Consider the following 14165-nt stretch of genomic DNA (forward strand, 5'->3'; position numbering starts at 1 on the left):
TCATGTTTGCTCACTTTTCATTCAGAAAATCTTTAGAGTGCCTTTTATGTGATAGGCACATTTCTAGCTAGCACTGATTGAGCACTTCATTTGTCTACAACTATTTTGTAAAAGAATGTGAAAGGAGAATCCTAGAAAAGAAGGCACAGTGTTGTTTACATATGAAAGGCCATGCAAACAATGACAAAACATCCTATCAACAAGGGGAAAATGAGAGATATTGGAACAAGGAAAAGTCAAGAAGTATTCAGAATTTTTGAATCCCCAGTCTTCCCAAAGGAGAAAGAAGCTATACAGTGATGCCTTGCAAGTGGTAATGGGTGTGAAACAGGGAGGGAGAGAGGGATTTCCAAAACAGGGGTATTACTGGGCATGGTAGCCAGGAGCTATGTGGTCTACTCTTCTACTCTTTCTCCCTTTCTTTCTCCCTCCCTTTCTGTCTCCCTCTCCCTCTCTCTTTCTCTCTTTTTCTTTCTTTCTTTCTTTCTTTCTTTCTTTCTTTCTTTCTTTCTTTCTTTCTTTCTTTCTTTCTCTTTCTTTCTTTTCCTTCACTGCAGGGATTTTTCCTTAGAAATGTGCCCCCAGAAACAGATCATCCATTTTGCACACCTCTTCACCTTTTCCCTAATCTTTTATGCTTCCATGAAGAAACTGCTAAGAGTCTACTAAAGAGAAGCTCCCTGCCTTTACTGTTGGTTATTTCCAACACTATTCATCAGCCATCTAGGACCTTATGAAAAAAATGCTTCATAAGATACCAATTTCCCTTGCAATTGGGCTCCAGTCACTGTCCACTTATGGTCTATATTCTGTGAGCCATATAGATGATAAATACTGGGTTGGTTGGCTACAGAGTCTGAGATCCCACATGTAATCTCTATTCAAGTAGGCCATATAAAATGATAAAATAACCAACACTTTCTGACCTTTTCCACCATAATTAGTGTTTTATGTTCTTAAACTCTACATTAATAGAATTATAAAGCATGTGTTTCTTTGTGTCTGGCTTTTTTTGTTCAATGTAATGTTTTTGGGATTCAACTATGTTGGTGTGTATAGCAATAGTTCTTTCTTTTCATTACTGTATAGTATTCCATTGTCTGAACATTCTGTAGCTTATTTGTCCATTCAACTGTTGATGAACTTGTAAATTGTTTCCAGATTTGTCCTATTATGAGTTAGTATAGACATTCTTGTTCATGTCTTTTAGTGGACAGGCACACATTTCTCTGGGCATGTACCTAAGAGTAGAATTGTAGGACTTCCATTTAATTCATATCTTTGCAAACACTTGGTATTGTCAGTGTTTGCTTGGTATAGCTGTTCTGGTGAGTGTGTAGTGACAAGCTAGATCTTGAGAATGATACTGAGTTTTATCTTATCTTATCTTATCTTATCTTATCTTATCTTATCTTATCTTATTTATATATTATTTTAGAGAGCAAGCGAGCATGCAAGCAGGGGAGAGGCAGAGGGAGAAAAAGAGAGAGAGAGAGAGAGGCTCCACACTTAGCACACAGCCTGATGCAAGGCTTGATACCATGACCCTGGGTTCATGACCTGAGCTGAACTCAATAATTGGCTGCTCAACCTACTGAGCCACCCAGGCACCTCCTAAGTTTGATTTTAAAAGACAGTCTGACACAGAGTAGCACAAGGCTCTACCTTCTTATTCCCATTAATTTTAGCCATAGGGAATTTTATCTCAATCCTAGGCTTGGTCGGGGAGAGAGGGGTTGTTGGTGGTGCAGAGCTGAGTCCTTTCTGTCTGGTTTCACTGCAACACCTGATTCCAGCTGGATTCTAGTTCCTGTATTTTATTCTCTACTGTGAAAACCTGGCAATTCACTGGGCTGATATGGAGCTCTGTTATCTTACTTATAGGGTAAAAAACTTAGTGTAATCACTCCCCAAAGTGCTTTCCAGCCCTGATGGTCTATGCTTTCTCTCACACCCCTCTGTATATATCCCTCATGCATTTTGAAATGTCTGTTGGATTTCAAAATAAGGATTTAAATTATTTCCTATCTTTCTTTAGTCATACAACTTAGTTCCCTTTCCCAGCCCCCCTGTTGTCTTCCTTATTTTTGATGCAATCCTGTCTGTTATTAGTTACATAAGTTGGCATCCTTTCTAAAACTTAGTCTTTGCTTCCATATTTGTGATCCAAGAGTCCTTTTCTCACTGATATCAGGCACCTACTCTTCTATGTTCCTTAGATCTTTTCCTGCTGGTCACTAGTCACCATTTTGGTAACTCCAAAGGCCTATTTTAAGTACTTCCCTTATGTTACATCTCTGCAACATTGATGCCATTCCTTCTTAAATTCTCTCTCCCTTGGAGTCCATGGAAGGATTGCTTTCCCTCCTTTCCTTTTCTTCCTTCCTTCTTTCATTCCTTCCCCACTTCTTGTACCTGATTGTTATCAACTCAGTATCATCCTGGTCCCCTTCCAGACTCTTTTGCATCTCAGAGTAGAAGCAGCTAAATTAAATTGTTCAGAATTCTTCTTCCAACAGGGCTCTGGGGTGGCTTCTGCCAAAAAGAAGTACTGCACAAGATTTGGAAGACAGAAGAAAGAAAAAGCCATTTTTCTTTGGTGGCAGCTGCAGGCATGCGGGAAGTCAGCTGTCATGAGATTTACAACAGCTTCAGGAGAGTGTCTGCAAATTGCCTGCCTTGGTGCTGCAGTCAGGGTTGATTATCAGCAGGAGCTTCCCTATGATTCCTATCCATCCAAATTTCCTGAAGGCCAGTGTTCCTTTCATCTTGGTACCTTCAAATGGTTGTGTGCAAATCCCTAATTATTAGTATTCCATTGCAACCTGAAATAAAATTCTCTGAACTCATTATGCTAGGCTAAGTCTTATAATAAATAGCAGTGGCTTAACATAGTAAGGTTATTTTTTTATCCTGTCTAATGGAAGCAGTGGTAGTAGAGACTGGACTGGGGAATGAGGGCTTCTGTTTCAAAGAGTCGTTTGGGGACTTAAGTCGATGGAGGTTCTGCCATCTTCAGTAAAGCTCGTGTAGCCTGGGGCATTGGTCTCCAGCTGAGAGACAAGGAAATAAGAAGAAGCAAGGTGATTTCATGCATCAGGCTTAGGTTGGCCATCACCACTTCCTCCCATAGTCCACTAGCCAATCACAAGAGCCAACCTAATGGCAAGAGGGGGTGTAAAATTTGGAGTAACCATTTGCCAAAATTCCTCTTATTCTGTCCAAGCCTTGGATGTTGGTGTTTCTTGGAACTCTGAGACCAGATCTTTTTCTTTCTTACTCTGCCCATTCACCTGAAAGAGATCTTACCTACCCTTCTTAATTCAACTCCTACCTCTGCTTCCGGTTTCTCCTCCACCTGAAATGTCCTTTCCTTTTTTACCCTTCTGGTGAATGCCCTTCATGGCACACATGGCATCTCCTTTATGAAATTGTCTCTGAGTGTCCATTGGCACCTCCCACCCTGAGCTCTTTTTTACACATAGCTATAAAACACAAATGTTGCTGTAGAATGCAAGTCTGATGGTAGTGCATACAGTTATTTGTTAGACCTAGTCATTTACCTGTTTTCTTTTCCTGTCCAGTGCAAGTGCTTTGAGGATAAGAAAAGCAAGTTATGTATTTTGAATACCCTGCACCAACTTTTCAAGATGTAGTAGATCTTATTTTTTTTTTTTTTTAATTTTTTTTTTCAACGTTTATTTATTTTTGGGACAGAGAGAGACAGAGCATGAACAGGGGAGGGGCAGAGAGAGAGGGAGACACAGAATTGGAAACAGGCTCCAGGCTCTGAGCCATCAGCTCAGAGCCTGACACGGGGCTCGAACTCCCGGACCGTGAGATCGTGACCTGGCTGAAGTTGGACGCTTAACCGACTGCGCCACCCAGGCGCCCCTAAGATGTAGTAGATCTTATTAAATAACGTTGAGATAAATCGATGCATTTGGCCGCCTAAATATTGACAAGTGTGAGTAACTGAACAATAGCCTTAGTGATTCTTTCAAAGAGTATAATACACATATTCTTGATATAAATTAAAAGAAAACCTCTATGATCTGGTAGAGCATGCCCACCAGTCAATATTTACCACATATATGCACAATACATTAATTAAAATACTTAATAAGGAATTTGTATACACATGCTAAAACAACTGCACCATGATTTTTTCCCTACAAGATTCTTGTAGGTGATTTCGTGCAACTGGCTTTCATTACAATAGGTCATTGACAAGGTACATATTCAATAAGATCTTCCTGGTTCATAGATTTCCTGCCATATTCATCTGCTCTCACATGGATCCCATCTCCTTATATTCTGCTCTTTTTTCTCCTCCTCCAATCATCGCGCCAGCCATCTCTCCTCCCCTAATTTATCACCATCTTTATTGAGCTTGCAGAGTTGTGGCAGCAAGAAGAGGGAAAGAAACAGAGGAAATCCATGAAGAGACAGATATTTTTCCATAAATTTTGATTCTCGAGCAATCTTCTCTACCTAAGGCTGTGATTTTTAACAGATTTGTACAAGCATTGGTTTTATTTAGGCAAGACATCACCAAGAAATATAATTGTGACATAAACAATGTCTGTAACTTGTCTAGGGGCCATTATCTTTTCTCTGAATTAGTACTAGATCAATACTCTAGTAAGCTGTCAGGGGCATTGCATTGAAGTGATGTCTTTGTAAACAAATAAGCTAACATTTTATCTAGTTTCACTAGGTACTCAGCTTGGTGAAGGGAGAGAGAGTATACAAATGTGATAAAAGCGAGTTCTTTGTCCTCAAATAATTTACTCATTTCTATCTATATGTCTATCTATCTATCTATCTATCTAGATACATCTATTTGAGATATTGATAATTTATGCTTATGGAAAAATTCATAGAATAAAGTTCTGCTTTAAGTTTTGTTTCAGATCAAATACTTCGTTGTTCATCTTCATTACTTTTCTGGCTTTAATTGCATCTCATCATGAGAATTTTTTCTTTTTTATTGCTTCAACTCCTGTTTGTACATTATTCAATCATTCCACAAATATTTATTGAGCACCTACGATGCATGGGTCATTAATAGTTTTTAGGAACACACAAAGGACAAAATCCTGGCCCTCAAAGAACTTGTGACTCAGTAAGAGAGGAACAATAGACCAACAAGCATAATATAGTCACTAAGCACTATCAAGAAAAAATAAAACAGGTTAAAATGATCAAGGGGCCAGGGGGTCCATTTTTAGTGAGAATGGTCCAAGATGTTATCTCTGAGGAGGTGACATTTGAGTAGAGACATGACTGAAGTAGGAATTAATCAGGAATAGCATTCTATCTAGAAGGAACAGTAAGTGCAAAAGGACTTGAGCAGAAATGAGCATGATGCATTTATGGAACAGATAGGAGGCCTGTGTGACCAAAGTTAAGTTAACAAAACTAACTTACATGTGCATGTCTTTTTGGTTCATCTAATCTTTTTATGTTTCACTATTTTATTTGTACCTCATAATAATATAGTTATCATTTCTACTTTACAGATAAGGAAACTGATATTCAAAGCTTAACCAATGACTTGTCCAAAGAGATAAAACTTGGCTTTGAACCCTTGTCTTCAGACTCCAAATCAAGTACTTTTTCATCTTCAGGTAATGCTAGTGTTGATGTTTGTTTGGCACTGGGGTGCCCTTAGGACACTGGAAATTTTTATAAAATTACTTCCAGGGAAAAGAGGGCATAAAGATCAGTAGCCACCATGAAGTGTCATAGTAGAATCATAAAGTGGGATTTGGGAGCATGGCTTGGCCTTTGCTCCCTATATTGGAGTTTCTTTGGTCAGTGGAATAATTTTGAGGACATCACCCTGTCAAAGGAAGAAGCTTCCTATGGGCTAGGACAGATTGCCAAAGTAGATCTAAGGAGTAAGTCTCCAATATTCACACTGGTGCTTGGTGTGCATCTGGCCTAGAAAAGAAGTTCAGTGAAGAACCTTGATCAGGGTCCAGACAGATTTTGATGCTCACAGGATGCTCAAAGAACTTTAGAACAGGATGAGTCCTTACAAATCAGTGGATTTGCAGCCAATCCTTATTTCTTTGTAATTTAAATCAACCGAAAATGGAGGTGATGATACCTGTAGAGAAAGGCAGACTTGGTATACAATTCAACTCATTCTTCCATAAAACATTTATTGAGCACTTATCGTCAAGCACTGTGGTGGAGATAAACAGGACTGATCCCTCCACTTAGGAAGGCTGGGACCTAGAGGGAAACCAAACATGAACACACAATTATCACACAATAAAACTGTCTTGGAGGTGGCAGCTATAGAACACTTCAGAAAAATAGCAAGGGACAAACTGTGCCCCCATTCTGTGCTGTCTTGTTGAGAAAGAGAATCTTGCAGCCCTATTTCTGTTGGAGAAAGTGCTCATTTGATAGAAAACTCCTTTCTTGGCTTTTCTCAAGTGACTTGGTAGAAGTTGAATAGTTTCTGGGTTTTTTTTTTTTTTTTTTGGCAAGCGGTCTGCATGTCATAAACATAGCATTCAATCATTAGTGAAAGCAAATTCATAGAATGGGGACTTACTGTGATAAAGCCACAGAAATTAGCTACCAATGAATAATTAAAAGTTCCCACTTTTCATAACATTTGGGAATAAAATAGGCATGTATCTGCTCAGAGTGGTTGAGAAGCTAAGGCTTGGGCAGATGATTTTTGAGATGTTAATTCTAGGTGTATGAATTTTATCATTGTCTGTGGTTAACTGTTATCTTCCAAAGTATGGAATGTATTTCCTAAAGTTATTTCATTAAGCCTGATCAAGACTTACACTTATTAGATGATACTTGACTCTAGTTTTGCACAATTCTTTCTTTTTTTTTTTAATGTTTTATTTATTTATTTATTTATTTATTTATTTATTTATTTATTTATTTTTTTGAGACAGAGAGAGACAGAGCATGAATGGGGGAGGGGCAGAGAGAGAGAGGGAGACACAGAATCCGAAGCAGGCTCTAGGCTCTGAGCCATCAGCCCAGAGCCCAACGCGGGGCTCGAACTCACGGACCGCGAGATCGTAACCTGAGCTCAAGTCAGACGCTTAACCGACTGGGCCACCAAGACACCCCTGCACAATTCTTTCTAAATAGCTTCCTCTAGTCTGAGACTCATACACGAAAGAGCTCAGAGGATGGGAATTCCAGCACTCTCTGTGGTCTAACTGCTGGCACTTACCTGGTAAGTTCCTTGAAGCCTTACCTTCTTGCTGTATATCCTCTTAATTCCTGCCTTATTCTCTCATTTTTTATGTTCTCCTTAGTCTTTCAATCTGACCCACTGTGTGGTTATCTGAGTGACTCCCTGGACCCTACACTACTGAGACGTAGGTTCTGTGTCAGCCTGTCTTGCAACATGGTCCCAACTTCCAACCAGAAGCTGCCTCCACTATGAATATCAGGCAGTCCAGCCAGGTTCTGATCACCTCTATCAGGTTCGACAGCTTCCAACCTTTCCATCACACCAAATTCATTCACGGGAAACCCACAGAACAAAGGACGAGTAAGATAACTTTTAGTACAAGACTGTCTAGAGACTTGGGAAATAGAGTGGATACACAACCATTGTCATAAATCTCACAACTGGGTGGGCTTCCTTCACTGTGTCCTAACAGCTGACCACTGTTTTGAAATGAAAAATGGTCTCTAAGCTAAGAGATGTCTCAGATGAATACTTATATAGTTGATCTTTATTGTTTGTGGGTTTCATATTTGTGAATTCACCTCCTTGCTGGAGTTTATTTGTAACTCTAAAATCAATACTCTGTGGTGCTTTTGTGGTCATTCATCAACATGCACAGAGCAGAGGAGAATTTGAGTTGCTTGATGCATACATTCCCAGGTGATGTCAAACAAGGTACCCCTCTGTCTTCTTGTTTCAATTTTCACATTGCAAATGACTGTCCCTTTTGATGTCTATTTGCTGCACTTTTTTTTTTTTGCATTTTTTTAATTTGTTGGTAATTATAGTGTTTATTTTTTTTTTAATTTTTTTTCAACGTTTTTTATTTATTTTTGGGACAGAGAGAGACAGAGCATGAACGGGGGAGGGGCAGAGAGAGAGAGGGAGACACAGAATTGGAAACAGGCTCCAGGCTCTGAGCCATCAGCCCAGAGCCCGACGCGGGGCTCAAACTCACGGACCGCGAGATCGTGACCTGGCTGAAGTCGGACGCTTAACCGACTGCGCCACCCAGGCGCCCCGGTAATTATAGTGTTTAAAACTGTCCTTGATCATAGTGCTGAAGTGATGGCTAGTTTTTCCTAAGTGCAACAAGGCTGTGATGTGTCTCAACAGAGAAAATATGTGTTAGATAAGCCTCATTCAGGCATAAGTTATAGTGCTGTTGGCTGTGAGACTGATGATAATGAATCACTGATATATATTAAAGTATCTTTAAACATAAAACAGGGTTATGTATCACTCAGTTGACGAAAATGTGAGCAGAGCCTCACAAGAACCTAACCCTGAATTTCCCCTATGAGCAATGGGTCAGTATTCATTGATTCAGTGTTTGTGGCAAATTTATAGAACATAACTACAAGGAATAATGAGAATCAATTGTATATTTTTTATGCAACTAAAAGGAGTCACTTATTAACCTATTTGCTATCACATAAAGATTGGAGGAAAGAATTTTGAAATTTGCGCAATCTTCTCTAAAAAATAAAAGAAATACAACTGTTTATGAGTTAAAGTAATTGTTTACAACCCACAGAGCCTATTCAATTTATTGAGATTTATTTTCCCCAACTCTTTGCAAAGAATGTTGAATTTCAAGGCAAGGAAACAAAGAAAGGCCACCTCCTAATCAGGCCCTGCGTTTGTGGAGAACAAGGCTATTCTCTACAGAGTTTTGTGAAACATTCATAATTCATAGAAGGGGCCATCTGAAAGCATTTCCTAGAATTGTCACAAAATTCTGTCAGCTCCTGCAGTGATGAGAAAGTACAGTCTTGTGAATATGATTAAGGTGCATTGGAATCTAAGAAAACCATCAATAGCCACTCCAGCTCTCTTCACGCTCTTGGAATGTAGTCTCTAGAAGAAAGTCAGTTCTGACAGATGATTTCATGGCATTTTACTCAGTGTGGGATATATTTTAGAAGCAGTGTATCAAAACCTTGACCTTTGCTTTATTTTCTCTTTATTGTTGATTTAGAAGATTAGAAGCACTCCAAAACCTTTTTCTAAATGTCTTCCCATATATGCAGCAAAAAGAATTCAGAAAGGATTTGACACACATTGTAGAAGCATAAATCAGCTAAGGGGAGGATATTTGCAAATTGCTTTCTCCTTTATAATTTCATCTCATTAGGAAAGAAGGGACAGGTGGGTGTGCTAGCAGTTACAGATCAGGAATTGCATTTACTTTCTAGAAAGTGAGGATCTTGTGGTATGAAACCCCCTTCTGGGAAAACTATGCACGTTTTTATTATGTATAAAAATCCTTCTCTGCTGGATTTTTTTGCAGTTTAAAGAAATGCATAAACCAAAATTAGAAACTGCTTAGCTTTTAAATTTTATTGACTTCTTAGGTTTGGTGTAAAAAAAAATAAAGGAAGAATCCCACAATCAAATTTTTATTTCTTTGGTGGATTAAGATGAACATGGCAAGTATATTTGTGTAATATAGTCATTGAGTCATTAACAACCACTGTACTTAATAGACCAAGGATGAAGGCATGTGGTCTAGGAGTTCCAAGACCTAATGAGTGGTACTTGTGGTAATATTTGCATAATCATATTGTTAATAAACCCTGCTTTCTAAATACAGACATCTTGAGTTTCAACTCTGAGGTCTTCTGATGATGCAGGGGGTAAACATGATGATTTCAGAATGTGCAATAGTTCTAATGATAATGAGTATTTGCAGTCATTTTATATGTCATGTTATTTCATCTTTATTATAGCCCTGTGGAGATATCAGTAAACAAGTATTTATTCAACGCTTCCTTTGAACTCTTAAAATTTTTTGTTGTGATAAAACATCCATAACATAAAACTTACCACGTTAGCCATTTTAAGTGTACATTTCAGCGGGTTCAAACATATTCACAATGTTTGTAAGCATCACCACTATCCAGCTCCAGAATATTTTCATCTTCCTGTTGGGGAGGAGGAATTTTCTCTGTCCTTGAAGGTCCTTCTGGCTGGGCTAAGAATCAAATTGGCATGGGATAGATTAGCAGGACAAAATCAAAATTAATTTCATACATACAGGGAATCTACACAGAGATGAAATTCCAAACACAAGGAAGATGAGATATATAAGACATCCTGAACCACGGAGAAGAGAGTAGGAATCTGGGACTTCAAAGGGAAGGAATGCAATTCCTAGAAAGATGAAAAAGAGCAAATGTCTGCTGGGCCACTCAGAAACAATGGGACATAGAAGACTTTGATCAAATAAGCCTTGGTATGTTCCTCCCTGTCTACTATACCTAGTTCATAGCATAATGTAGTTATCTATGATGATAGCTCTCTTCCTGAGCATGTTTTCTATCTAAACTTTTAGGCAGTTAAGAGGGAAGTAAAGAGCTTTTCCTGAATCTGCTGGGTTTTGATTGCTTTTAACTCAAAATAATGTTCATGCCAAAGAGGCCCATCTTGGTGAGGCCTGCCCTTGGCCCCTGAAATTCCATTTGAAAATAGAAACTTGGTACCCAATTAACACTAACTCCCTATTTACTCCTCTTCCTAGGCATCTGCCCCCCCCCCCCCGGATGCTCTATTATACAATCTGCTTCTGTGAATGCTTGCTCTAGGTAACTCATGTAAGTGGAATCATACAATATGTGTCCTTTTGTGACTGGCTTATTTCACTTACCATAATGTCTTCAGGGTTCATCCATGTTGTAGCATATATTGGAATTCCATAACTTTTCAAGACTGAATAAATAATTAATTTTTCAAGACCTGCCAGTTGGTCTGACACTGTTGTAGACCTGAGATGCTTACTAGGAAATGCATGCATTTGCTTTTCCCCAGTGGTCTCCATACTTCAGAAGCTCCATTATTTTGCCGTAACTCCTTGCTTCTAGGATCCATTGCAATGTCTTCTCCTTTTCCAAACCCAAACTTGGAACTCAGGTTACTACTCTTTGGGTAATGTTATAAATATGTAATTATTGGTAATCTATGCTAATCACTAAAAATTGGCCCACCCAACAGTGTTATGAGTATAGTAAAACAGTGACATCCTTAAACCAATGCTTCCAACAGAATGTTTAATGGTATGCCAAAGGAAGTTCCATGGTGCTGCACAGAGGACCACCATTTTTAATTTATCCCCTGTTCAAGTGTGACTTCTGCCCGATGGAATAAATCAAATTTCTCTTTCCTAGAATGAGAGAGATCACCAAAGCAAACAAAAAAATCTTATCCCCATGATTAACAAAGCAAGCAACTGACATTTCTCAGAACATACTGGAAGGAGGAATCTCCATGGAGCCCAAATGTAGATGAAATCTTTGAGCAAATTTGTAAAAACATTGAAGACTGAGGACTAGATATAAGGATGCAACCATCCTAATGCAAAGTATCATGGAAAACACAAGAGCATCAGTATAATTGGGGTAATATAAGGATAAAAAAATATCCGAGTAGGACCAGAGGCAGATTCTCTTCACCTTAGTAGCCAAGTTTTCAAACAAGCTCCCAGTATATAGGAGCTAGAATTTTATTTCAGAACACTACAATAATATTTGAAGCCTGTCATACTAGGTTTTATTAACAGCATGGCAAATATATTTTAATTCCACAATATTGGCTTAGTAATTCTCTACCATGTTTTGTTGTATTCAGAAAATCCCAAGTTAATGAATTCCTCTAGGTCAGTGGGCGGCTCTCAAACTTGAGCATACATTAGAATGACCTGGAAGGCTTGTCAAAACTAGATTGCTGGCCCCACCTCCAATTTCTGATTCAGTAGATCTGGCATGGAGCCTGAGATCTGCACCTCTGACGGTAATGCTCCTTATCTGGGGACCACATTTTAAGAAATCCTAGGTGTATCTACGGAGAGCAGAATCAAATGCGTTAAAGGTCAGCTGAGATTCTGATACATATTTTTCAAAATTGCTCATTTTTTCTGTCCTCATTGTTACCATTGGGATTCAAGCTACCAACAGTGTCTCCTCAACTTCAACGGCCTTCAAACTAATCCCACACTTCCTATCTTGCTTCCCTCCATTTTTTCCTTTACAAAGCAGCTATGGTTTTCTTTCAAAACCTGAATCAGATTATCCTACTTTTCTGCTTAAAGCTCATCAAAAATTTTTTGTAGCACTGATTCTGTACCACCCAGCCTCCTTACTATGGCTATCCAGGGCTTGTGTGAACTCAGCCCCACCCAGCTTTCCATTCTCGTTCCTTCTTCTGCTCTTCTCCCTCTCCTTCACTAAGCTCCAAGCACACTGACATCCTTTCAACTTCTTCAACCATACCAAAATTTCCTCCTTCTGGACTTTGTAACCCACTCTGCCCTTTCCTGCCATAACCTCTCCCCACCTGTTCTTTGCCTGGCTAGTTTTTTTCAGTTCTATCAGGTGTCAAAACTTAAATGTCATCTTCTCAGAGACACTTTTTCTCATCATCCATACTTAATGGAGGTCCCTCTTTTTATCCTGCCTCTTATTACACTCTATTATTTCCTTCCTATCTCTCATCCCAATTTGTGATTGCCTACTTATTTTTTTACTTGTTTGCCATGATTACTTGTTTGCCATGATTACATTCTAAGCTGCCTGAGAATGAGACCACATCAGCACAATGCCTGAGAGACAGCAGGTGTTCACTTGGTTGGATCACAGAGGGGACCGGAGCAGGCAAGCTATTATTGAATGTGATGTTCATTTTCTGGGTTCATCTACTGCTTTTAGAGTAAGGAATCTGTCACTTGGAGCCTTTGCTACTTCAATTAATGCTACTTGATGCCTTTGCTCTGAGTCACAGCCAATCCATCTTTGATTGCTGAAATTTTAGTGGCCTACTTCAGCACAGTTAGTGACTAAAGCATGAGGCTCGGCATCAGTGCCCTTCTTGTACCCCTGTGATAGTCCAAAGAGTCTCCTGAGAGGGCTGCCCAAAAAGCTAAGGAAATCAAGAGATGCTTTGATTAAATAATTAATTGGAGTGTGCCCAGATGAAAGAAAGAAATGATCCTTTGGCCCTCTACATACAGTATATCACAGGCCACATTTAGAGATTGTATTTAGTATGGAGTAACACATTTTTAAAAGGAGGAAGTTAGAATTGTTCAGTAGAGGGCAGCCCATAAGTCCAGAATTTGGGAAGTGGGTTGCAAGAAAAGCAGTACATGAACAGGGAGAAACCTGTGGAGGGAGAAGCTACAATCCTGGAAGAGAATGAAACTTGTTCTAATTTGTCCCAAGGGGAAGAACAAATTTCAGATAAAAGTTACAGGGAACCTGATTTTGGGTCAACATAAGGGAGAATTCCCGACAAGTAGAGCTTTTGAAAAACAGAATGGGGAGGGGCACCTGGGTGGCTTAGTCGGCTAAGTATGGGACCTGGGCTTAGGTCATGATCTCATGGCTCGTGAGTTTGAGCCCCACAATGAGCTTTACGTTGACAGCATGGAACCTGATTTGGATTTTCTGTCTCCCTTTCTCCCTCCCTCTCCCCTGCTTGCTGTCTCTCTCTCTCTCTCTCAAAATAAACAAACAACAAAAAATTAAAAGAAAAATAGAATGGATTTGTTCTGTTATTATTCTAATAAATGTGAGGGAATGAGCCCCTCTCATTGCTGGAAGTGTTTAGCCAGGAATACTGAGGAGGGTGGAAGGAAGGAGGGAATTAACATTTACTGTGATCTAGTCACTTTACCTATATAATTATATAGAGGAAACCCTATTTTCTTGGCAACAGACTCTTCCAATCCCCTACCATCTTTCGGGGGGAAGAGATTTTTTGAGAAGCCTTTTAGGTGGGAGTGGTGTTGAGATGTCCCCATGCTGGAGGAGTAGTAGATGGTCATAGTTCAGTTGCTTAACAGACGTTTTTTCTCTTTCTCTCTCTCTCTCTTTGAATTCCATTTGCATATTAAGGAGAGAGCTCAATATTTCAAGATAAAGGGGAAGCATGGGGGAAAATTTTT

The sequence above is a fragment of the Lynx canadensis genome, chromosome B4 (genome assembly GCF_007474595.2).
Source record: "Lynx canadensis isolate LIC74 chromosome B4, mLynCan4.pri.v2, whole genome shotgun sequence".
NCBI classification, from domain to species: Eukaryota; Metazoa; Chordata; class Mammalia; order Carnivora; family Felidae; genus Lynx; species Lynx canadensis.